At 39.1% G+C, this 24,509-nt stretch overlaps 1 protein-coding gene across 1 annotated transcript in view; it reads right to left on the minus strand.

Annotated features, from left to right (window-relative positions):
- DMAP1 (DNA methyltransferase 1 associated protein 1) overlaps nucleotides 1-23,982 on the minus strand; it is a 634,515-nt gene extending 610,533 nt beyond the window's left edge. The window contains exon 1 of the mRNA XM_044086784.1: nucleotides 23,607-23,982. The gene's annotated coding sequence lies outside the window, so the exon portion shown is untranslated. The remainder of the gene's footprint in view (nucleotides 1-23,606) is intronic.
- Between the last annotated feature and the right edge of the window lie 527 nt (nucleotides 23,983-24,509).

Below are 24,509 nucleotides of genomic sequence, written 5' to 3' on the forward strand. Positions count from 1 at the left end.
AGGAAAAGAAACAGTAGTGGTAATGGTACAGTCAGCCTGGGGATGAGCAAGAACAGAGCCAGTTATCATTTAAGTACATCTTGAGTGAATGTTTGAACAAGGGCAGGTTGCTACTGCAAAGAATGTGTCGATGAATGGAATTCCATGCTTTAGAGACACGGGTTAGAATAAAGAGAATCCCTAAAACTGTTACTGGATTTAGTAACTTTTAGCAGGAATTTATCGGAAGATCTGAGGGTTCTGTTACTGGAGTAGGTTTGCACAAGGTTTTGGAAAGCTCTGCAGTTATCAGGTTGGTAGATGGTGGTATGGGTGACTAAGTTTGTTGAGGGATAGGAGCTTCGGATGTCCTAGCTATTTTAGTTGGGGGAGAACAACACAGTGATGGGATCTGTGTGGTAGATTTGTGGTGAATTTGGCAATTTTGTGGTAACAGGCCTCTATAGTTTATTTAAGTCAGATCTTTTCAGGTTTGTGAAGATAACACAGGTGAACAGTAAGGCAGACAAAATGTGGGTACTAGCAACTAACTGCCTGGTAGTGTTGGTAAGGTATGACTGGACTCTAAAGATAATCTAGTTTTATGTGGGGGCCTTTTTAATACTAAGTGATGCATGTTTATCAAATCTCAAGTTGGTGTTGATGGTGACACCAAGTAGTTTGGTATGAGGGACTGGTTCGATTATGATGTTGTTGAGTGAAAAGATGCTAAAGGGGGGATTGTGGTCAGTGGACTTGTTACTGGAGAAGAGCATTAATTTGGTTTTGTTTGGATTTAGAATAAGTTAATAGTTGCAGAGGTAGGATTCTACGTCCGAGTAGGATTTTTGGGTAATTTCTTGGAAAAGCAGAAAGGAGGGTGCAACGCAGATGAGAGAGGCGTCATCTGTGTACTGGATGGTAGTAGCAAGGCGAGTAGTGGAGTGAAGTCTGTTGGTAAAGACAGTAAAAAGGAGTGGGCCGAGAACTGAACCTTGTGGTATGCCAACTGTAATGAGTAACAGGGAGGAGAGGTCAACAGTCAGAACAGTAGTTGAGAAACTAGAGAGGGCTGTTTATGATAGGTTAACGATTGAGCATTCATTGAGGAGCTTTTGGTGGGATACTATGACGAATGCCTTGGACATATCTAGAAATATGGAGGGAACAAGTTGTCCACAATTTGAGTAGGTTTACTGTATTAGTGAAACTTGTGAGGGCAGTCGTGGTGCTGTGTTTGGGTCAGAAGCCATGTTGGGAATTGGTTAACAGGTTTTTAGATAACTGATGGTCCAGAAGTTGAGTGTGGATACATTTTTTTCCCAGGATTTTATCTAGGGGTGATAGAATGGCTATTGGTCTATAATATAGCAATAACCCACGGCTGGGTGTGGATAATGCTGGATTTACCCACGGTTGGCGTGGTTTGGTCATGAGGGCGAAGCCCGAGTGGCCAAACAAAGCAACTGTGGGTAAATCCAGCATTACCCACATCCAGAAGTGGTTATTATATTATCTAATGACATTATTTAAGAAAAAATAATTACTTTTCTTAAATAATGGCATTGTATAATGCCTCCTTGCTGCCCTTCCGCAGCTGTCTGGTATTCTGCGGCAGTTCTGATGTACTGTGCATGCGTATGCCTACGCAGTACATCAGAGCTGTGGGCAAAAGCAACGGAGAAAGCAAGATCTCCATTGCTTTTTACTGTTTCGCTATGTTAAATGGGTTTAACATAGCGAGACAGGTTTAAAAAAGCAACAGAGAATATCTGTTGCTTATTTTAAAGTTGTTCGCTATGTTAAACCCATTTAACATAGCGACAGTTTGAAAGCAACGGAGAAAGCAAGATCTCCGTTGCTTTTTACAAACTGTTTCGCTATGTTAAATGGGTTTAACACAGTAAGACAGCTTTAAAATAAGCAACGGAGATCTCCGTTGCTTATTTTAAAGCTGTCTCGCTATGTTAAACCCATTTAACACAGCGAGACAGGTTTAAAAAAAAAAAGCAACGGAGAAAGCAAGATCTCCGTTGCTTTTTATACACTGTCTCGCTATGTTAAAGGAGTTTAACATAGCGAGACAGCTTTAAAAAAAGCAACTGAGATCTCCGTTGCTTTTTTTAAACCTGCCTTACTATGTTAAACTCCTTTAACATAGCAAGACAGTGTTTTAAAAAAGACTTATACTAATGGAAAAAGTCCGGGCGACTGGACCTTTTTCCATTAGTATAAGTCGATTTACAACGTGCACGCTGACCAATCAGCGTGCACATTTTGGAATATTAATGGGGGGGTCATGGTATAATTGGAGAGTTCTGATAAGGAGCCACCTTTGTGTAGTGGTATTACGTAGGAAATTTTCCAGAGTTTGGGAACATATTGCTCTGTGATTGAGCAACAGAGAGAGAACATATTGCTCTGTGACTAATCAAGAGACAGACAGGGAAAACAGAAGGCAATGGCAGCTAACTTGAGATATTCATTTGGTAAGTGATCAACAGCTAGAGTTGTGGGCTTCAGTTTGTTTAGCAAATTTTACTGTACTTGTTTGGATAGGTTTTAGAGAGCAGGAAGTGGTGGTAGCTTCTGTTCCTGGTAACATGTATAGTGGTGCATTGTTGTTACGGTCTACTACAGAAAGTATGGAGTTGGTGAAGAAGTTAAGCTTGGTAGGTTTTCTTTTGTTGCGCACTTGTTTATATAATACATTTTTTGGGAGGGGGCAGTGGCGATGCCTACTTAGATAGGTGGTCACTTAGGCTGTCTGGGAAACAGCCAGAGTGATAGACTAGAGATGGTTTATTGGAAAGGGTCCAGTCTTGAACTGAGTGTTTGTTACTATGCTGATCTATCCTAGTTGGGGATGTATCATTTGGGGGAATCAGTACATGTTTATGAAGTTAGAGTGGTTATCAGACGAACAAGTATGTCAATCAGTACTGAAGTCTCCCATTATTATGGTTTCCTGGCTAAATGTGGATGATAACCAAGAAAGGAGGTACGACACTGCCAGCCCAGCTATCTGGAATTTTGTAAATAATTCTATGTCATTCGTCAATATTAGTATGATTCTTAGACTTGTCTTACAAATGTAAGCGAACTATATGTTATGTGCATATTAAACTACTGGTGCAGAAGTGTAGACCAGGGTTGTCCACAGTGTACCCTAAAGAGAACAGAAATGTATATAAACTATATACCCGTGCAAATGTACGTTTTAATAATAGAAGCTGGAACATGCAGAGTTAACTTGCAAAACTTCCAAGAAAATAAGTTGAAATTGTTTTACGATTGTGTTACCTCTCAGTTTCAGTGAAGCAGACAATGTCTAGAGCTAGACATTTTTCTATGGTCTTGAAACAGAAATAATTACTAGGTTTCAAATATAAAGGCATTTTATTGTTTTACGACTTACAAGTTCTGCAAACATCTGAGAGATATGTATTTTTAAACACAGAGATGTTAGTTTCTCTTAGCCTGGGAACTGAAGGCAGGTGACAAAGAGTGATGTCATCCGAGCTGACCCAGCAGTAATATTTGATTGTAATTTAAGAACTCTCTCAGAGAGAGACTGTGTGCATTTTGTCTTTGACCTGAAAACATCCATCATCAGCACCTCTGCCTGCGTGTTGTAAGTAAGACTTAGGGCATGGTATCTTTTAGATATAGATAGGAATACAGTAAAGATTAGTTTAAATGTTTTCTGTGTTTGAGACTGTACTGCAAAGTTATTTTAAAATATTTTCTGCGATTCCGAACTCTGTAGTTACTGTGTTGATTGAGTATTGCTTTGCTCTTTATTATTAAATATATTTAAACCAATCTTTGTGGCTAATATTTGAGAGACATATTTAAGCTCTTAGATTGCTTACATATGTTTCTGGTGACACTGTACTAAATAGTCTTCCTCTTGGTCACACTTACCATTTGGATAACAGTAATATTACACAGTAGAGTTGGTCACCTTTTGGGAAGAGTCATAAAGTAAACCAAAAACAGGACTTGCACAAGTGTCCAAATGAAGGTCAAAAACCAAACTCTTTGTGAAACACAAGCACTTTATTCCATTAACGCTCCAAAACAAGAAAATACGTTTTCGACATAAAATCTTCATCAGAAGTGAACAAAACACAATAATCATTGAAATGCTTTTATACCATTCAAGCTGTACTAATTACAATGGTAATTGGTTGTTCAAATAAGTTAATTGGACCACTAATTTGAATAAAAAATGCAAAGGTCATTTGTTAAACTTTTCCAAGTAAAAATATAAAATAGTTGTTTAAAAATGTTGCCAAGAAATAAATAAATATTTTTATTCAACATTTTGAACATTAAATTTAAAATTGTATGACTTAAAATTGCTTTAATTCCATTTACAGTGAAAAAATTACCTTTTAAATTACTTATTGTTAAACATATCTATTAAAAGCATTGTGTTCAGTGCCATCTTGTGGCTGCACTTCAAATCACAATTTGGCTGCTCTTAATTTTAAAACTGAAGAAATGGAAATCATATCATTTAAACCTGGGGGTTTTGTGGAGTCTAAAATAATCTGCCAAAAAAGCTCCCTATATTCGAGTTTGGCCTCCCACATACCCCCTCTCAGTTCCTTAGGTACAATTTCCAAAACATAAAAAAGAAAATTAGCCTGTGGACATGTCAAAGTATGTCTATAAAGGGCATTTTTATTATTTTGCTTCCTAATTTCATAACTGTGTTCATAAATACGGTTTCTTAATTTTCTCTCCGTTTTTCCTATATAAAATGAAGTGCACACCTTACAAGTAGCAATATAAACCACACCATTAGTGTTACAGTTAGAAAAACATTTACTGGCAATCTCTCTATTTCTTGATGTGACTAGAATACTACCTTCATTGTGTATGAAAGGGCATTGTGGACAACTACCACATTTAAAGGTGCCTGGCCTCTTTGAAGAGACATTAACTTTCCCAAACTCAAAAAGTTGTTTGAAGTTCAAATCCTTGCGGAATATAAATGTCAATGTTTTGTTTTTCAATGTCTCAAGATCAGAAATCTCAGTAAACTTATTCCATTCTCTTGTAATAGCCTGTTTCAACACTCCTGCATCTCCAGAAAAATCCATAATATATGCGTCATCCCAATTTTTCCCTTCTTGGATATCAGTATTGGTTCCATTAACTACCTGAATAGGTTTTCCAAGGATAGGGGCAAACCTATTTTTCCTTTCCTGAACCACTGACTCCATTACTTCTTGTAATAATGGGTTTGGATAACCTCGTTTGCTGAACATATCAATTACTTTTGCACACTCAGTTTTAAATTCTTTTTCACCAGAGGTCATCCTACTGACCCTGACCAGCTGTCCCTTAACCAAATTCTTTTTCTGAGTATAAGGGTGACTGCTCTGAAAATGTAGATAAGAGTTGGAAAATGTTTCCTTTCGGTGAATACTAGAAGAAAAAACACCTGTTTCTTTTTTAATGAAAACATCCAGATAAATAAGATTGTCTTTGTTGTAAGTGTGAGTAAAATCCAAAAAGTTTGTTGTATTTTTAATATAGTGTAAGAATTCCTTAAATTTTTGGTGAGTGTCCGTCCAAAAAATGACTATGTCGTCCAAGAACCTTTTGTACAAGGACCAACAGCCTGCAAAAGGACAATCTAAAATATAAAGATGTTCCCATCTTGGCAAAATTAGATTTGCATATGTGGGGGCACATTTGGCCCCCATGGCTACCCCTCTTTTCTGTTGAAAAAATTCCCCCTGGAAGAACATAAAGTTGTTCTGAAGAATGACATCCATGAATGTTAGACAATTCCATCCATGAATGTTAGACAATTCCTAAAATCATTTAACGTGAACATCTTGCTTTCCCTCATGCTGTCTTCAAACCACTGTAACCCTATGTCATGAGGGATAGATCCAAACAGATCAACAACATCAAGAGTGACAAAGGCCAGATCTGTGGAAAATAGTTCCGGTTTGACACATCTGAGAAAATCCCATGAATCTTTCAAAACTATTGGGCTATCATATGACAATTTCTTCAGTTTTTCATCCACAAATTTGGCTAAAGAAGATGTAACTGAACCCTCGGATGCCACAATAAGCCTAAGTGGGGGATCATTTGGGTCCTTATGTACTTTTGGAATTCCAAAGACAGATGGAACCCTTGGCTGTGAATTTAGTAGGAAATTGTAAATGTCAATACTTATGGATCCCTCTAGTAGCAAATCATAGAGTAGTAACTTAACTTTTGAGTTTGCTAGGTTAACCTCATTGATGGATGCTCGTGAGTATTTATCAGTGTTATTTAATAATTCCTTCATTTTAGATTCATATAAAATGTAATCCATCAATACTGTGCCACCTCCTTTGTCCGGGTGCATGATTCTAATGCTCTTGTTGTTTCTTAATTCGTTCAGTGTAACTCTTTCTGTTGTAGTTAAATTAGGAAAAATCCTGTGTTCAGATACTACTTTCCTAATTTCTCTTTCTAAAATTGTGTCAAGATTTTTCAGTTGTGGGTGTAATGGTGGGTTAATCGTGCTTTTCTTCCTTAGTGGAACTGTTTGCCTAGATTGTATATTGTTTTCCTGAAATATTAAAAAGAGAAGTTCATTTTCCTAAGAAACATTTTTGAATCTAAAATAGATCTAGGTAGGCTAGCTTTTCTAGTGGGAATAAATTTAAAACCTTTTGATAAAAGGTGAAAATGTTCTTCATTTAATTCTATATCACTGTAGTTAAAAATCTTAAAATCCTCTAAGGTGAAAATATTTCCTTGCCTATGAATAAGTGTATTGTTTTGTCCATGCGGGGTTAATGGTAGTTCCGCCTGAAGTTGGATTTGTATTGTGGGAGATGGACAGGATTCTGGTTCCGAATCCTGTCCGACCTCCGTAAAGGGGGAATATCCATAGAATTAGAAAAATTATCTTGCACTTCAAACTCAGCATCTTGCTGGACCAAACCTCCGGTTGCATTTTCATTGTAATGGTGGGCTATATTATATTTGAAAACTGTGGATTTAGGTTTCGGATAAGCCCTACCTTCCCTGTAGTCCTTCAAATCTCTTTCTAATTTAAAGTGTTTCCTTTTTGAATTGGCTATACATTTTGCCTCAACATCAGAAAAAATGTCCCTGTACTTTTTCTTTCATGCTTCAACCTGAAACAATAAATCATTAGTAATGCAAGTGTAATGTAATTCACGTTAAATGATTTTAGGAATTGTCTAACATTCATGGATGTCATTCTTCAGAACAACTTTATGTTCTTCCAGGGGGAATTCTTTCAACAGAAAAGAGGGGTAGCCATGGGGGCTAAATGTGCCCCCACATATGCAAATCTAATTTTGTCAAGATGGGAACATCTTTATATTTTAGATTGTCCTTTTGCAGGCTGTTGGTCCTTGTACAAAAGGTTCTTGGACGACATAGTCATTTTTTGGATGGACACTCACCAAAAATTTAAGGAATTCTTACATTATATTAAAAATACAACAAACTTTTTGGATTTTACTCACACTTACAACAAAGACAATCTTATTTATCTGGATGTTTTCATTAAAAAAGAATCAGGTGGTTTTTCTTCTAGTATTCACCGCAAGGAAACATTTTCCAACTCTTATCTACATTTTCAGAGCAGTCACCCTTATACTCAGAAAAAGAATTTGGTTAAGGGACAGCTGGTCAGGGTCAGTAGGATGACCTCTGGTGAAAAAGAATTTAAAACTGAGTGTGCAAAAGTAATTGATATGTTCAGCAAACGAGGTTATCCAAATTCACTATTACAAGAAGTAATGGAGTCAGTGGTTCAGGAAAGGAAAAATAGGTTTGCCCCCATTCTTGGAAAACCTACTCAGGAAGTTAATGGAATCAGTACTGACATCCAAGATGTGAAAAACTGGGATGATGCATATATTATGGATTTTTCTGGAGATGCAGGAGTGATGAAACAGGCTATAACAAGAGAATGGAATAGGTTTACTGAGATTTCTGACCTTGAGACACTGAAAAACAAAACACTGACATTTATATTCCGTAAGGATTTGAACTTCAAACAACTTTTTGAGTTTGGGAAAGTTAATGTCTCTTCAAAGAGGCCAGGCACCTTTAAATGTGGTAGTTGTCCACAATGCCCTTTCATACACAATGAAGGTAGTATTCTAGTCACATCAAGAAATAGAGAGATTGCCAGTAAATGATTTTCTAACTGTAACACTAATGGTGTGGTTTATATTGCTACTTGTAAGGTGTGCACTTCATTTTATATAGGAAAAACGGAGAGAAAATTAAGAAACCGTATTTATGAACACAGTTATGAAATTAGGAAGCAAAATAATAAAAATGCCCTTTATAGACATACTTTGACATGTCCGCAGGCTAATTTTCTTTTTTATGCTTTGGAAATTGTACCTAAGGAACTGAGAGGTGGTATGTGGGAGGCCAAACTCGAATATAGGGAGCTTTTTTGGCAGATTATTTTAGACTCCACAAAACCCCCAGGTTTAAATGATATGATTTCCATTTCTTCAGTTTTAAAATTAAGAGCAGCCAAATTGTGATTTGAAGTGCAGCCACAAGATGGCACTGAACACAATGCTTTTAATAGATATGTTTAACAATAAGTAATTTAAAAGGTAATTTTTTCACTGTAAATGGAATTAAAGCAATTTTAAGTCATACGATTTTAAATTTAATGTTCAAAATGTTGAATAAAAATATTTATTTATTTCTTGGTAACATTTTTAAACAACTATTTTATATTTTTACTTGGAAAAGTTTAACAAATGACCTTTGCATTTTTTATTCAAATTAGTGGTCCAATTAACTTATTTGAACGACCAATTACCATTGTAATTAGTACAGCTTGAATGGTATAAAAGCATTTCAATGATTATTGTGTTTTGTTCACTTCTGATGAAGATTTTATGTCGAAAACGTATTTTCTTGTTTTGGAGCGTTAATGGAATAAAGTGCTTGTGTTTCACAAAGAGTTTGGTTTTTGACCTTCATTTGGACACTCGTGCAAGTTCTGTTTTTGGTTTTTGGATTTCTTAAGACTTGCATCCATCTTTCGTATTGGTTAAGAGTCATAAAGTAGCTGATAAGGGGTACTGGTGGCAATGAGAACTACCTAATGGTCTCGGCAGAAGGGGGCATAGCTAGTAAACCTATGCCAGCCTTTCCCAGGTGTGTGTTTGTGTATAAATCAAATCTCAAAGTGTGTGTGTGTGTGTGTGTGTCTCAGCTATTTGGGCAGGGACACAAAGCACTAGTTGGACAGAGACAGTGTTGGGAGGATTTGGCTTGGAACCCTGGCTAAGGACTCAACTCTATAGCTGTGCCAGTGGGGAGTCTAACTGGGTTCTGGAGAAAGAGGGAGAAACCAGCCCCAGACTGACTGCGATCTCTGTGTGCTCTTATGGGAAATTGTACTTTAGTGTGTGTGTGTGTACTTGTCATCTTCACATTGTGTACGTCCCCCACTGTTGTCAATGGCGAGGACTGAGGCTCCTTGATTACTAGGCCAGTGCAGGGGCGTCACAGGAGGATCTCAACTAAAGATGGGTTGCTGCCAGGTGGGATGTAGGCTAATGTTATGACAATGTATTTTTAGGGGTTGACTGATATGGGAGGTAGTATTTCAATGTTATTGAGGTCTGGTGGTTTACATGCAGGCGCTAAAGTGTTAGTGTATCTTTATATATTATAGCTAGGCCTCCACCACGCTTATAGATGGTGTAGCCTGTGGGGGGGTTGTTGTTATTTATGTTGGGTTTAAGCCAAGTTTCTGTTAAGACTGCTTTGTCTGGGGTGTACAGGGAAGCATGAAATTCACATATTTTATTTAAGTGGCTCCTAACAAACATACTGATGAGTAGGATGTCAGAGCCACTACGTCGTACGTTAGTGATGGGCTGGGAGTTAGTAGGGTTTGATGTACGAGATACTTGTATGGGGTTTAGGTACTTGCTGTGTGGGTTTAGGGCCTGGGTTTGTGTGGATGTCAGCAATTAATTTAAGCTGAAGTTTTATGTATAGAAATGGGTGTAAGAATTTAGTGGATAGTCTAGTATATCTCCAAATAAAAGAAAGCTGCATTGGAAAACCTATAAACATTTAAACAACATTAAGAACAGGGATGAAAATAATGTACTTGCTAAACACAGTTTAGTATGTTTAAATATTTATTCAAATGGTTACATTTTTTGGACTGAAGAATGCATCTTAAAATTTTAGTGGAAATAACTGGTCTGAGTATCTTGAATTCAATGAACTTTGGTGGCACCTGTATTTAATGCTACCAGTCTCCTAGGTTTAAATGACAATGTTTCATTAAAACAGCTGGTTAAGACTAGAAGCTGAAGAAATGCTTTATCATTTCCTGTCTGTACAATCAAACTGCTTTTAATGATGCTTCATTTCTTATGAAATTCCTGGTTAGGCCGAAAACACAAGTTATGAAAACAGCTTCAGTTTCAATGGAACTGTTTGTGGTAGTTGATTAGTGTACCTTATTTATTACTGCAAATATATATGTTATAAAACCACATCAACTTACTTTCCATAATCCAGGAGGGATTAATTTGTGTAGTCAAATTAAACTTTATTACAAAGCAGTCAACAAATAAACACAAGGGTTAAAGCATACAGCTTAATACTGTATTAATTATATTCCTCACAGCTATGTAGTAACAAAACAAACTATGCTCTCCTCTCCATCTTATCTACCATGAGCAATACATGATATGAATTCATGACTGTGTGATCATAAGCTATGGGCAACAAGCCACTTGAAGTAAGACACAATTCAAACTGCTGCCACATGAATGAAATCCTGGTGGAAACAACATTCTGACATGCTATATGACAACCTTTAGCAAAATGAAAAGCCACAAATGTAAAGCATAAATACAATCAAAATGACAAAGGGTTGCTAAGCTCCATAGCAAAGAGAGAGAGCCTTGACTACACCACAGATGACTTCAGTTAATCATCATCCCAGGCAGCCCACCAGCTTCTCCAGTACCCGCACTAGACAAACTGGCAGAGGGTGAACTAAACAGTCAATGCTGACGTCTTTCCTAGAGGAAAATTGTTTACAGCAACACTACCCGGAGAAAGACCAGGTACTGCAGCTCTACAACTTGGGGTTTCATGAACGCAAATACTAAATATTCCAGGGACTCTAACAAGACATAACTGGTGGAGGGCAAGTGCACACTCACATAGCTGTGTAGAGTATCCCTATGCTGGACCATTCTGGTCATTGGGGTTAACAGTAATCATTTCCTACATTATCTCTGAACACCCTGCTGGACAACTACTGAAGCTCTTCCAACATTCTATGATGTTACGGGTCATGAAAAACAAACAGGTCAAGAACAAAACGGAATTGGAATCTCCCCCCAAAAATAAATAAAAATTAGTGAAAACTGTTCAGTGGTGGCATACAGAGACTAGATGCCTTTACTTCAGTAACCAATACTTCTGCCAGCATTCAAGAACATCTAAATAGTACAGATGCAGGAATTTAAACCACAGCCCCATAACATGAGATCACAGTGAAACTGTATGAGCTACAGTGAATTGACTTAAGGGACAAAAAAGATTTTAGCCCTTTGTAATGGGTGTTTTTGCCTAACGCATCTGCGGGAGATCCATTAACTTGAACTGATGATCAAACACTAGATTCCTAACTGGTGAGACCGAAGTTTCAATTCCAAAGTAATTATTTTTCAAGTATTATAGTCAGACATAATTTTTTGTTAACAGATACAGACCACTTCATGTACTGCCTGCTTTATTTCTGCGTTTCCGGACTAAACTTCATGTGAGAAACAGAACTTGATCTTAAAACGTACTACTTTTCTTTTCCCATCTCAATATACAGTGTACTGTGAACAAACTTTTTTTTGCAGGAATTTTACTATTTCTTAAAAACAGACCAGAGAGTTTATTTATAAAGATTTTTTTGAAAGTGGCAGATATTAATAAAGGAGAATATACAGCCCTTTGCATTGCAGTATTATATTATGCACAAAAGCGTTCAACGATCTGTCACATCACTTGCAAACTAGGATACATACCCTCCGTTCTGCTTCAAAACCACCAACAGTGTAACTAGGCAGGCATATCAGAAACTAAAAACATGCTACAAAATCATGATTCCACATACTAGAAGCAAGGTTACTAACTGGCAAAAACAATACGATTCAACATCTAAATATATAGACTACTATGCAATGATTCATAGCTGTTTACTAGGCTAATGGCCAAAAGGGCCTTTTTAAGTCTAGCCATGCATCCCAAATCCCTGACAAGTTCTCATACCCTTGATTAGTGTAAGCAGGGGCATGGGAGATGAACCATTTACAGGCTGCCAGTGTCCATTAAGAGGCATAGGTGTCAATCCAAGGATAATCTCCTGTTCTCCATCCAACTGCTCAAGTTACAGTTGAATTGGGTTAGGGGAGAACTCTTCTTCACATGGAGGGAGAGCCTGTTCCAGAGAAAGGACAGTCTTTGGCATACACACCTGTCTCTCCAGCACAGGCAGGATTCAAGTCTTTAGAACGGGTAATTCTGGTGTGGTTTGTTTTGCAGATATACACGAAATTGGTCTGTATAGGGCATGTTACTTACATCTTGTATTCTTTTAATGAGGGGCCTTTGTGAACGTTCTAATCGTTGGATACGCCTGGTTATATAGATACCAAAGGGGGCATTGTACTCAATGACAGGTCTGATAAATGCCAAATACAGTGGAACAATGACTTAACTTGGCCCTAGATACCATACATTTGTTTACAAGTTGCACAATACAGAATGATTTCCTCACTATTATAGACACTCAGTGGTCAAAAGTTTGATTATTGTCTACATATGTTCCCGATTCCCTGACTACAGGCTTACCACCTATGGTGCGTTATCAATATAATAGTTACCAGGGCTGGATGACTTTCCGAAGGATATTATTATGCATTTCTTGGCATTTAGTTTTAGTCCATGGCTCTGGCACCAGTTTGTCTGCATCAGCCCTTCCTCGTCAGCATTTGAGTTGGTGGGGGATTCTAGAACTGCTCCTAATTTACCAGCATCTACAAATAGTCAGCCAGATGCCGTTGACACTGGCCAAAATTTCCTTGTCCTGTGTTTAACAGTAAATGGATAGTATTCTTGCAGGTACACATCCATGTATTTTAGGTAAGGTTGAGAAAATACATGAAATACACACCACAGGGAGCTACTTCCATGCATATCGAGGGGGGCACAGTACTTTGGGGATGCAGGCAACGACTGCACCTGCAGACTTCCACAATGGGTGTGTGTGTGTGTGTGTGTGTGTGTGTGTGTGTGTGTGTGTGTGTGTGTGTGTGTGTGTGTGTGTGTGTGTGTGTGTGTGTGTGTATATGTAAACCAAAGGGTAAGAAGGTCATACAAACAAATCATTCAATAAAAACTGCAAGAAAAAGTAAGCCAAGCTACAGTTTGCACTGTGTGATACCTTAAACCTCTTCTAATGGAGGCCCATGGGATATAAGCAAAGGATCCCTTAAGGACATCAAATGTTTCAGCTACATGGCCTCTAAATGTCAATGACTTTTTTTTTTTACTTAAGTCTTTACAGTTACATTCAGACCAATAAAGCCAAATGCCAGTAGCCGTGGACATGCATATTTTGGCATTTTTATTGGCCTTGTCAGCCCAGCATTAGTGGAAATGAACCACCTTCTTGAAAAGGTTAAGTGACTTCCATGTAAACAATGAGCTACTTTTCTGTTTATTTCATCAATATGTAAACTTTCCTTGCAAGACAACAGCCCAACACTAGCAAGAAAGCTTAACTTTACACAAATTCAATACTTAATAATGTTGTACAATGATACAGCTATTATACTACTTCACAGAAGATTACTAGGCTAACAGCTCAAGAGCCCTTACAAGCCTACCAGTTTTACCCAGACTTTACACAATTTTCTGTCCCTACTGGAAAGATAACTGTCAGCAAATGGAGTTATGACAATTTTTACAGAATGCCTCTGTCCATAACAGACGAGTGCCACCCCCAGGAGTCAGTCTGCGGGCTGCCATCCATTGGTCCAGACTTCCCTTAAAATGGTCAGGGTGGGGGTCTGTTTCACGTGAAAAGGAAGCCTATTCCAGAGGAGGAGCAATCTCTGGGACATGCATCTGTCTCTCCAGCATGATCCATTCATGTCGGAGATCAGGTTTAGATCTCTTCTGGAACAGGTAACCCCCATGCAGTTAGTTTTATAACTATGCAACATTTCCATCAGAACTGGTTCAATGACTGCCTTGTAGGTCAGGCACAGATCATCCCTCAGTAATTGGTAGGAAACAGAATACATTGATAGGGCTTTTAACTGGTCCACATATGACATGTTGATTATACCCTGTATTTTTTGGTGAGAAACCTCTGAGGATGCTCCAACTGTTGCAGGTGCCTGTTGAGGTACAAACCAAAGGGTGAACTGGTGAACTGTACCCGATTATTGGTCTGATGAAGGCCAAAGTAGAGTCCTACTATGACATCTTTAGATATGGATGGCATGCCCTTACTTATAAGCTGAGCCACATAGAAGGATTTCCTCACCACCGTGGACACATGGAAGTCAAAGTGCAGATTACTATCAGAGTACCAGATCTCTCAACTCTAGATCCACTGTTAGTGGGGGTGTTATCAATGTTGCAATTTGCAGTTGTATTTCATTTCCCAAAGAGTAGTATTATTATGCACTTCATATTTACTTTGAGGTCATGGCTCTGATATCAATCATTCGTTTGCATCAGACCTATCTGTAGGATATCAACATCGTTTGGGGAGTCAAGGATTGCCCCCATCTTGCAGTCATCGGAAAACTTGGTCAGCCAAAGGCCATCTGCATTTACCTTGACATCACAGAAGTATATTCCAAACAGAAGGGGGTCCGGTACTGAGCCCTGCGGTACCCCACTGGTGACTGGCCTCTTGCTGGATGCAGATTCCTCCACTCTAACAACATGTATCCTGTGAATAATTTGGCTATCCACCTGGTAATGTAGAGGTTTATACCCAATTCTGTAAGTTTAGCTATAATACCCTGGTGAGATATTGTGTCCCTTGACCAGGTCAAGGTAGGTATGGCCTTGGTGACCTCCTCAAAGAAGTCCACCACAATGAGCAGGCAGGACCTGCCCTTGATGAAGGTGAACTGGGTTGGGTCTAATGTCTGTAGATTTCCTATGCCACTGTTAATCAGGTCCAGGATAATCCTTTCCATAACCCTGCATATAAGGCTAGTCAGACTTATGGTTCAGTAGTTTCTTGAGTCCGGTGATGGTTCCCCATTGCGCAAAGGGATGACTACTGCCGTCCTCCACTCTACTGGGACAAAGCCTGTCTGGAGAATGTGGTTAAATATAGATCTGTCTGTATCTGCTAGGTCATGTTTCAAGTTACTTAACAGGCACCCTGGGATTCCATCAGGGCCCATTGATGCTATATTTCTAGCTTTAGAGAGCACAGTGATAACTGTTCTTTTGTGGTTAAGGTAAAGGAATGGTAGAAGCTGTTTCAAGGGGAATGAACAGAAGTGAAGATGAGGTGAAATATAGCCGAATTTATCAGACAACAGGTTTGCTATTTCTTCTGACTGAGTACGGGTAGTACCATCTACAGCCAACACTGCACATGGTTGAATGTTTCCCTTAAGACTTTGGACATAACTAAAAATTGATTTGTGGTTACCTTTTGCTCGAGATGCTACTATAGTCTCGTATTTAGCCTTTGAAGACTTGACTAGTTCCCTGACTTGCCAGTTGAGACTAATGACAAAATGTTTTTTCTCTATTGTGCACCCTCCTACTAACTTCTAGACAGGAATTTCTTGTATAGTCTACTTATGCCAGGGGTCTCTCTGGGTGACATGTTTTTCCTGCTACACCTGGGTTTAACTCCGTCAGGTACTGCCACTTCTATGCAGTTGTTTAAGTGGCTGTATAAGGCATTCATTCATATATACTTCTGCATAGACCTCAGTGTTTTCAGGGTTGGAAGAACTTTTAAAGTTACCTACATTATCACTTAACAGAAAGTAATTTGCCTTGGAAAAATTCTTTAGGGTTCTAGGGTTTGATGGGGGTTCCACCGTTACATTTATGTCAAAGCAGACCAGTTTATAATCCAATCTTTCCAATGAGGACATTATACTGGGGGGTGGGGGTGCAACGTCAAGGATATCCGAGCCCCGAGTAGGAGTGAAGACCAGCTGTTCTACAGCATTTACACTGACAAAGTCCAGGAATCTGTGAGCCTGCAAGTTAGTAGTAGTGTACGTTTCTCAGTTTATAAGAGTAAAAAAAAAAATTCGACCATGAGTAGCTTGATCAATCTAGAGGTGTGATTGTTTTATGTAAATGGAAACAACTCCTGTTCTCATTATTTTCATTCAGAGGGCAGTCTGAATGTGATAGGCATTGTACCCTTGCACTGCATGGGTGTTTTCTGCAGCCTTCAATCACGTCTCTGTAACTGTACAGACATAGCATTCTCCAAGGTGAGGAGAGCTTCCCCTCGGAGTGCAGTTTTTTTGTTAAGACTCTAGCACTGAACAGTAGTACCTTCAACTTGGCATTGGAAGAATTTATTATGTTGGCAGGTCTGTTGGTTTGGCACTGCCTAAAAAAAAGACACTATGGGAGTGGCTAATACCTTAGCCGTATTCAAAAGCCTAACGGCGACAGGTGCAGACCATCTCTGGTAAAGCAGCATGGTCTGTTGATCATGTCATCCCAGACTGACAAAAATGGATCCCCTTGGAATGACACCAGTAGCTAAACCAAATACTGAAGTCAATCATTTTCTGTTTATATTGTGGCATCAATCTTGGTGAGGGTAGAATGCTGCTCAATGCAAGCCTCATACCATCCTAACATATTAAAGAGGTCCATCACGTCTCTTTTCATATAGTGCAGGGAGGTATATCTCAAGTCATTTACATCTGCATGGACTATGACCAAGTCATCCTGGTACTTGTAGCTGAATGACCCAAATGCCTGCATGATCTGGAAAATCTGGACCTTGACAGGAAACTAATGTAACACTATCTTTAACCAACTTGGTGAGGGGGGGTGTCTATGTGTCTTACAATGGAGTCTCCTATGACCAAGATGCATGGTGTTTCGCCTTGGGGCTTACTTGTAGATACACCGATTTGTACTTTTGTGTGTAGTGGCTGGTGTTGACTGTTTGCATGTGGTTTCTGACAGCAGCATATGGGTGGCCTCTGGGATTTTGTTAAGTTACTTGTCAGTACCTCTGCATACGTGGGTTTGTGCGTCAGGACCTTATTTAGTGAAGGAAATGATGATATAAATGTGACAACCTGTCTGTCATTTGATTTGTCAGTATGTGAGAGTTGTGACTCAATTTTAATAGTGTAACTACATTTCTCACAATGTGTGTGTATGTTTCAGGATTAAGTGGTTGCCAGTATACGCACAAGACACATGCTACATTACCTCAGGATGCCAATATCCAACAGTCTGGCCACAGAGATAAAGTGTCTATCCATGATTTCAGGTTTTTTTAGAATAGATTTAGCTAGTGAGAAGAGCGAGGGGATTTAACTGGACTGGGATAACAGAACATGGACAAAGAATGGTTGCTATACTCTGGGTCAACTGCAAAGATACAACAAGGCAATGCTGCTCTACGCACAACTTAGATGCTCCTAGGGCAGCAGGGGAACTGGAGAAGGTTGGTTATTCTAAGGGAAATTTTAACATGAAAGCATTTGTCTATACTGGGGCACTGCTAACCACCGCTGCACTGAGAGCAGCGTAGTGTAAACACTGAGCTTATTTACAATCAAAAAACAAAGTTTTACAACAGCAAGGCCTACACACCAATCAGGAAAGCACACAATAAGTTTTCAGCCAACTCAGACAGGTTTGCTCCTGCACACTTCTGCCTCAAGAGTGCAGTCAGAAAATACTCAATGCAAAAATGATAGTTGTAGAGCTCAAGCGCAGGGAGACCACATAATCTAGATGCTACTGTCCTGTAAAACTAGCAAACACAATGTAATTAAGTACTAAAGCAGCAGTAGCAACTAGTAAGCACATTAGGACCAGGTCCCAGTCAAGCTTAGTAAAGACCAGAGAATGGATCCTTAGCGCTATTAACATGACAGACCAAACTATACGCATATTCAGATCACAGCATGACTACATATTATCAAGTGATGCAAGACATTAGCAGAAACTATCAACTTCGCTTACCAGTAGCCAAATAAACGTATAACCAAATAACATTGATCTTGATGGTACTGAGCAGTGACTTATCATAAATGAACTTTAGAACCCCTTACCAAATGAACGTCCTGGTGTTTCATGCAAGAATGAATAATAATCTAGTTTGCTGAAGTTGATAAACTCACTGTTCAATATACTGCAACAAGTGTTCAAAATCTTCACAAACACCAGTTCAGAAAAAGCATAGCACAACAGAGTGACAGTATCAAGTTAGAATCCCTTATGGCACACTTGTAAGGGTTGCCCCCACCTTCCTTGATATGATGCAACAAAGTAGGACTGGAAAGAGGTGGTGGTTGTTAAACTTTTCAATAACATGTAACAAAAAGCAGAATAAGTATATGATATGCAGACGTTAGATCTGGCAATAAACTCACTTGTAAACCAGTCAGTGAGGCCAGGCATGCAGCATATAGGCCATTTGACACACACGCCAACAATAATATTTTGCTTAGAGTAAGAGTACCCAATGTATACATTTTACAGATAACAATGAAATTAAAAGGGTACAAGACAGACGGAGTCCAGAAGTGATATATGAGGATTTTAATTGGATAGCTAGTAATACCACCTTTTTTTTTAGAAATTATTCTTTGTATAGTAAATCAAAATGTTTATTTTTATTTATTTTACATTTGTTGACCAGCCTAGTCTAACTGGATACATGTCCATTTTCAGTAGAGGCCCGGGGAGATAAGCTCCAAGACAGACATGAACAGACAAGATCAATAATGTTACAAACAAACAGACATAGATGAAATATTTCTACACATTTCATAAAAACTATTTACAATATTTAGAGCCAATTATTTACATATTCAAGTAGCCAATACATCTTCAAATATCTGCATATGTACTTTCATGTTGCACTAAAGCACAGTAATTAAGTCAGTAAAGGTACTAGAAGCAGTATTGATTGTTTAGTCAGGGTTACTACAAGGGCAAAGCCAGCGTGTTTTCAGGAAGATTTTAATTTTTTGTTTAAAAAGAGTGATAAGGAAGGAAGGGAAGTAAGTTCACTAGGTAGAAGTTCCACTTTTTCCCCAACTGTATTTGAGAACACAGAGTCTCCTGCTATGTTGTTAGCCTTACTGATGTTAATTAGCAGTTTATTTGATGAACGCAAGGCGTTAAGACTTCTATAACGGGTTATGAGGTCTAGGAGTATTGGAGTATTGTTAGGTTGGTAAAGGATGTTATGGGCAGTAGTAAGTTGGTTGATTTGAAGCTGATTTTGTAGTTCAAGCCACCCAAGCAGTTTGAGATTATGACAGTGATGGGTTCTGAAAGGTTTACCAATGGCAAATCTGGCTATGCTGTTATAGGAGTTAGCTAGTTTGAGAAGATTATTTTTGGAAAGGTTGGTATATATTGGGTGAGGCATAGAGAAGAGTAGAGATTAGATGGGAGTGGGCAATGGCAGTTCTTGCTGTTGGTGTTAAGAAGGGTTTCATTTTATACAGGGAGCCCGTTTTTCTGTTAACTGATTTTATAATGTTGTTAATATGGGTATCAAAGTTAAGGCTGTTGTCTATTGTAATCCCTAAGAGTTTGGTGGTAGAGTCTGGTGATATGAGGGTGCCATTATTAGAAATTACTGAGAAATCTATTGGTATTGACCTGCGAGTAGGAGTAAAGAGCAGGAGTTTAGTTTATTTTGGGATCCAAAAGGAGGCACCACTTCAAAACCCATGCCTCAACTATGTTAAATACCTTCTGGGTTTGGGATTGCAGTTCAGATGCAAATTTGACTGTACAGACTGATGTCGAATCATCTGCATATTGGATACAAGTTGCATTGGGAATAGCTAAGTAGAGATCATTAATGAAAATTGAAAATAAGAGGGGACCTAGAATGGAGCCCTGGGGTACACCCAGTGTGACTGGCAGGTGAGATGATAGTTTATTCTCCCAGAGCACTGCCTGTTGCCTGTTGCTCGGGTAGGAAGTGAACCAGTTTATTCTCCCAGAGCACTGCCTGTTGCCTGTTGCTCGGGTAGGAAGTGAACCATTTTACAGATAGAGAATCTAGGGAAAGTGATTTGAGAAGATAAATAAGCAATGAGTGGTTTACCATATCAAAAGCCTTTGAAAGATCAATAAAAAGAGCTGAAGAGAGTTTGTTGTTATTGCGGAATCTATTAATGGTGTCAGTAAAAGATAAGAGGGCAGTAGTGGTACTACGATATGGCCTAAAGCCATGTTGGCATTTGTCTAGTATGTTGTGTTGAGTGAGATGGCCTATTAGTTAATGATGAATGCATTTTCCCATTATTTTTGCTAGGGGGGGATAGAAGGGCTATGGGCCGATAGTTTGAATAGTCATTGGAGTTACCACCGTTATGTAGGGGGATGATGTGTGATATTTTCCAGATAGCAGGGATGGAACCTTCCTTAATGGTTCTATTTATAAGGATGGCAATAGGATAAGCTGCTGCTTTTTGCAGATATTCAGCAGGAATCTGGTCAGCAGAAGGGGTACAAGACTTAAGTTTAGCTAGGAGTTTGAAAATGAAGTTAGTAGAGATGGGTTGTAGTAGGAAGTGTGCTAGTCATAGGGGTTTGTAGGCTGGAAGTGTCAGGGGGTTGCTGACTGGCTAGAGATTGGATGGTTTCTGTGAAGAAGGAGTTAAAGTTAATTGCAGTTTGGAAGGGAGTGTCATAATTAGCTCCTATAGGGGTTGGTATACTGGAGTGTCCTGGGTAAAGGAGTTTATTAATACTTGCCCAGAATTGTTGAGGATTATATTTTGGTGTGTTTTCTGTATTTTACAGTAAAAGTTTTATTTGTCTAAAAGTATAGATTTTTTTAGCTGCGTTTCTTAGTTGTCTAAATGTTTGTTGATCAGATGTGCTTTTAGTAGTTCGCCACTTAGTCCAGGCTTTATTTCTGAGTAGGATTTTTTGCCTGGTATCTTTGGAGAGCCATGGGGCTGATTTTGCCCAGATTCTTATTTTACGTTTGGGTGCATGCTGGTCTAGGACAGTTAAGAATTTAGAGTTAAAGTATTGGACAGCCTCTATATTACACTTGAAAAGGTTTGTATATCTAACCTGATGTCAAGACTGTAATCGCTACTGGTACACACCTCGAGAAGCAAGATCTCCTGACAAGTTGCAACACATGTTCTATGCTTTATACTATATACAGTTTTGTTATTTATTGCATTTTTTATGAAACAAAGACACTTACTTTTTATACTAGGGTTCCTATCCAGGGGGCACGCCTGGTTCCTTGTGTGCTGTAACTGTCCAGGGGCTTCTCAATTGGTTTAAAGAGTCCTAATAATGTGTTGTAAATGTCAAAACACTCTGGACCACGATACAGAAACAAGTAATGAGCTGCTGACTTATGGGCTCAGCGCCTGTTACTCTATCAAGGAACTGCACAGTGATGACAGCAACGTTTAATTATTTTACTAAAGTGGTATATTTAAGAATAAGGGTGTTGTGCAGAGCTGTAGTAACTACAGAGGGATTAAACTGATCAGTCACAGAATGAAGTTATGGGAAAGAGTAGTGGAGGCTAGGTTAAGAAGGGAGGTGATGATTAGTGATCAGCAGTATGGTTTCATGCCAGGAAAGAGCACTACAGATGTGATGTTTGCTCTGACAGTGTTGATGGAGAAGTACAGAGAAGGTCAGAAGGAGTTGCATTGTGTCTTTGTGGACTTAGAGGAGGCATATGACAGGGTGCTTAGAGAGGAGTTGTGGTATTGTATGAGAAAGTCGGGAGTGTCAGAAGTATGCAAGAGTGGTACAGGATATGTACAAGGGTAGTGTGACAGCGGTGAGGTCTGCGGTGGGAGTGATGAATGTGTTTAAGGTGGAGGTGGGATTACATCAAGCATCAGCACTCAGTCCTTTCTTATTTGCAATGGTAATGGACAGGCTGACAGACTAGATCAGACAGGAGTCCCAGTGGACTATGATGTTTGCAGATGACATTGTGATCTGTAGTGGGAGTAGGGAACAGGTGGAGGAGACCCTGGAGAGGTGGAGGTATGCTCTAGAAAGAAGAGGAATTAAGGTCAGCAGGACTAAGACAGAATATATGTGTGTGAATGAGAGGGAGGATAGAGGAATGGTGAGGCTGCAGGGAGTAGAGGTGGCAAAGGTGGATGAGTTTAAATACTTGGGATCAACAGTTCAGAGTAATGGTGAGTGTGGAAGAAAGGTGAAGAAGAGAGTACAGGCAGGATGGCGTGGGTGGAAGACAGTGTCAGGAGTGATTTGTGACAGACGAGTAACAGTAAGTGTGAAAGGGAAGGTCTACAAGAGGGTAGTGAGACCAGCTATGTTATATGGGTTGGAAACAGTGGCAGTGACAAAAAGGCAGGAGTCAGAGCTGGACGTAGCAGAGTAAAAGATGTTAAGATTTACACTGGGGTGGACAGGCTTAGGAATAAGTATATTAGAGGGTCAGCCCAAGTTGGAAGGTTTGGAGACAAAGCCAGAGAGGCAAGATTACGTTGGTTTGGACATGTGCTGAGGAGGGATGCAGAGTATATTGTGAAAAAGATGCTAAGGATGAAGCTGCCAGGTAACAGGAAAAGAGGAAGGCCTAAGATAAGGTTTATTGATGTGGTAAGATAGAGGACATGCAGGTGGTTGGTATGACAGTGCAAGATGCAGTGGACAGGAAGAAATGGGAGCAGCCGAAAGAAGAGTGCCGGCGCCCAACCTTCAGCAAAGGCACGCCCATTGACGCATATCTTTTGGAGGCCACTCGACTGCAGGGAGGATATGCAGACTCCACACAGAAGATACTCCAGGTGAGAATCGAACAGGAGAACATCTTGCTGTGAGGTAACAACACTACCGCTGTACCACCGCGGATACAGCTATATTACACAATAATCTACTATAGTTGAATGAAAAAATGTGTTCTTTACACTATTTGCATTTTCTACGATACTGTCTGTAAGGGACCTGGCATCATTTAACGCCCCCTATAAGAATTTGGCTGGAGTGAAGGGGAGCACCAGATCCTCCCATAAACGGTTTACAGATACTGTTAACTGAACAAATGCTGCACCAGTAAACTTCAGGCAATTCTTAACAACAAGATGGGTCTTCCACAGTTTATACCTGCTTTATTAACTTTAACTCGGCAAAACTTGCGTTGGAAGAACTACGTAGCACCAAAGCAGCTCAGTGTATAAATCAGACATCTCTAGCTAATCACAGTGTACAATTTCAACAATCCTGCAAAGCATCTCCTAAACCTATGCAGTACCACTAGGCTGCTTAAAAAGAAGGTAGACTGTCAGAAAGCAAGTTGTGGAATCAGTAGAATAATTTAATACCTTTATTAATATTTCCGAAGTTATTCCATTAAAATGCTGTAGGCAAACCAAATCACCTCCAACAGTCAACTATGCAGCAAACTGCTTTAGACCAGGGTAATCCTTCATGCAGTCGCTAAGATTTCGGAGCATCTTTATATTCAGCCACGCTCAGTGTAGCATCAGAAAAGTCTGCAAAACAAAAACCGTAACACCGCTCTGACAGATTACTGTATGTATTTTCCCTTTCAAACCAAGATGCGCACGTGTGTTGCAGAAAAAACAGTGCCTGTAATTTTACTATACGCAAGCTGAAAAACCCGATGAAATCATCCAAACCGTACAACAGGATAGGATTCATAAAACTAAAGGACCAGTTAATTTTACGCGTACGTAACTCGTGCGTGTCTACGTCATATATGTACGCGTTTCCTGTGAGGAAATGGGAAAGGCGTTTTATCTTTGGGGGGGGTATAGTAAGAAGGATATATAGACTACCGTGTTTGGATTTTAATAGTGAGAAGAGTCGCTTCTATTTTGTCAGTATTTAGGTTGGGCTATACCTTTCAACGATCCAGATTTTTACGTCATATTTTGGGATATGGGTAATTTTACAGATTAGTACCTCGCGGGCGGTACTGTTTATATTTGATTTTCTTCATAAAGCCAAATCTGTCTATGGGAATAAAGTGTATACATAAATTTTTCTATCACAAACTGTATGAAATCTAATATATAAACACTTTCTGACTATTCTACCATGACTTTTAAAGACCAACATTAAAGAGTTTTAATGCTCAGAGGTCTTTTGAAACATAGATATTCATACAGTCTGCATTGCATGGTTGAATGTACTTAAGCTTATTTACACGAGTTGTTTGGCAGTACAGAGGATTTTTGTGTAATCTAGGGACAGTCTGTGTT

Source organism: Protopterus annectens, chromosome 10.part0 (genome assembly GCF_019279795.1).
Source record: "Protopterus annectens isolate FY-2018-M chromosome 10.part0, PAN1.0, whole genome shotgun sequence".
Classification (NCBI taxonomy): Eukaryota; Metazoa; Chordata; order Ceratodontiformes; family Protopteridae; genus Protopterus; species Protopterus annectens.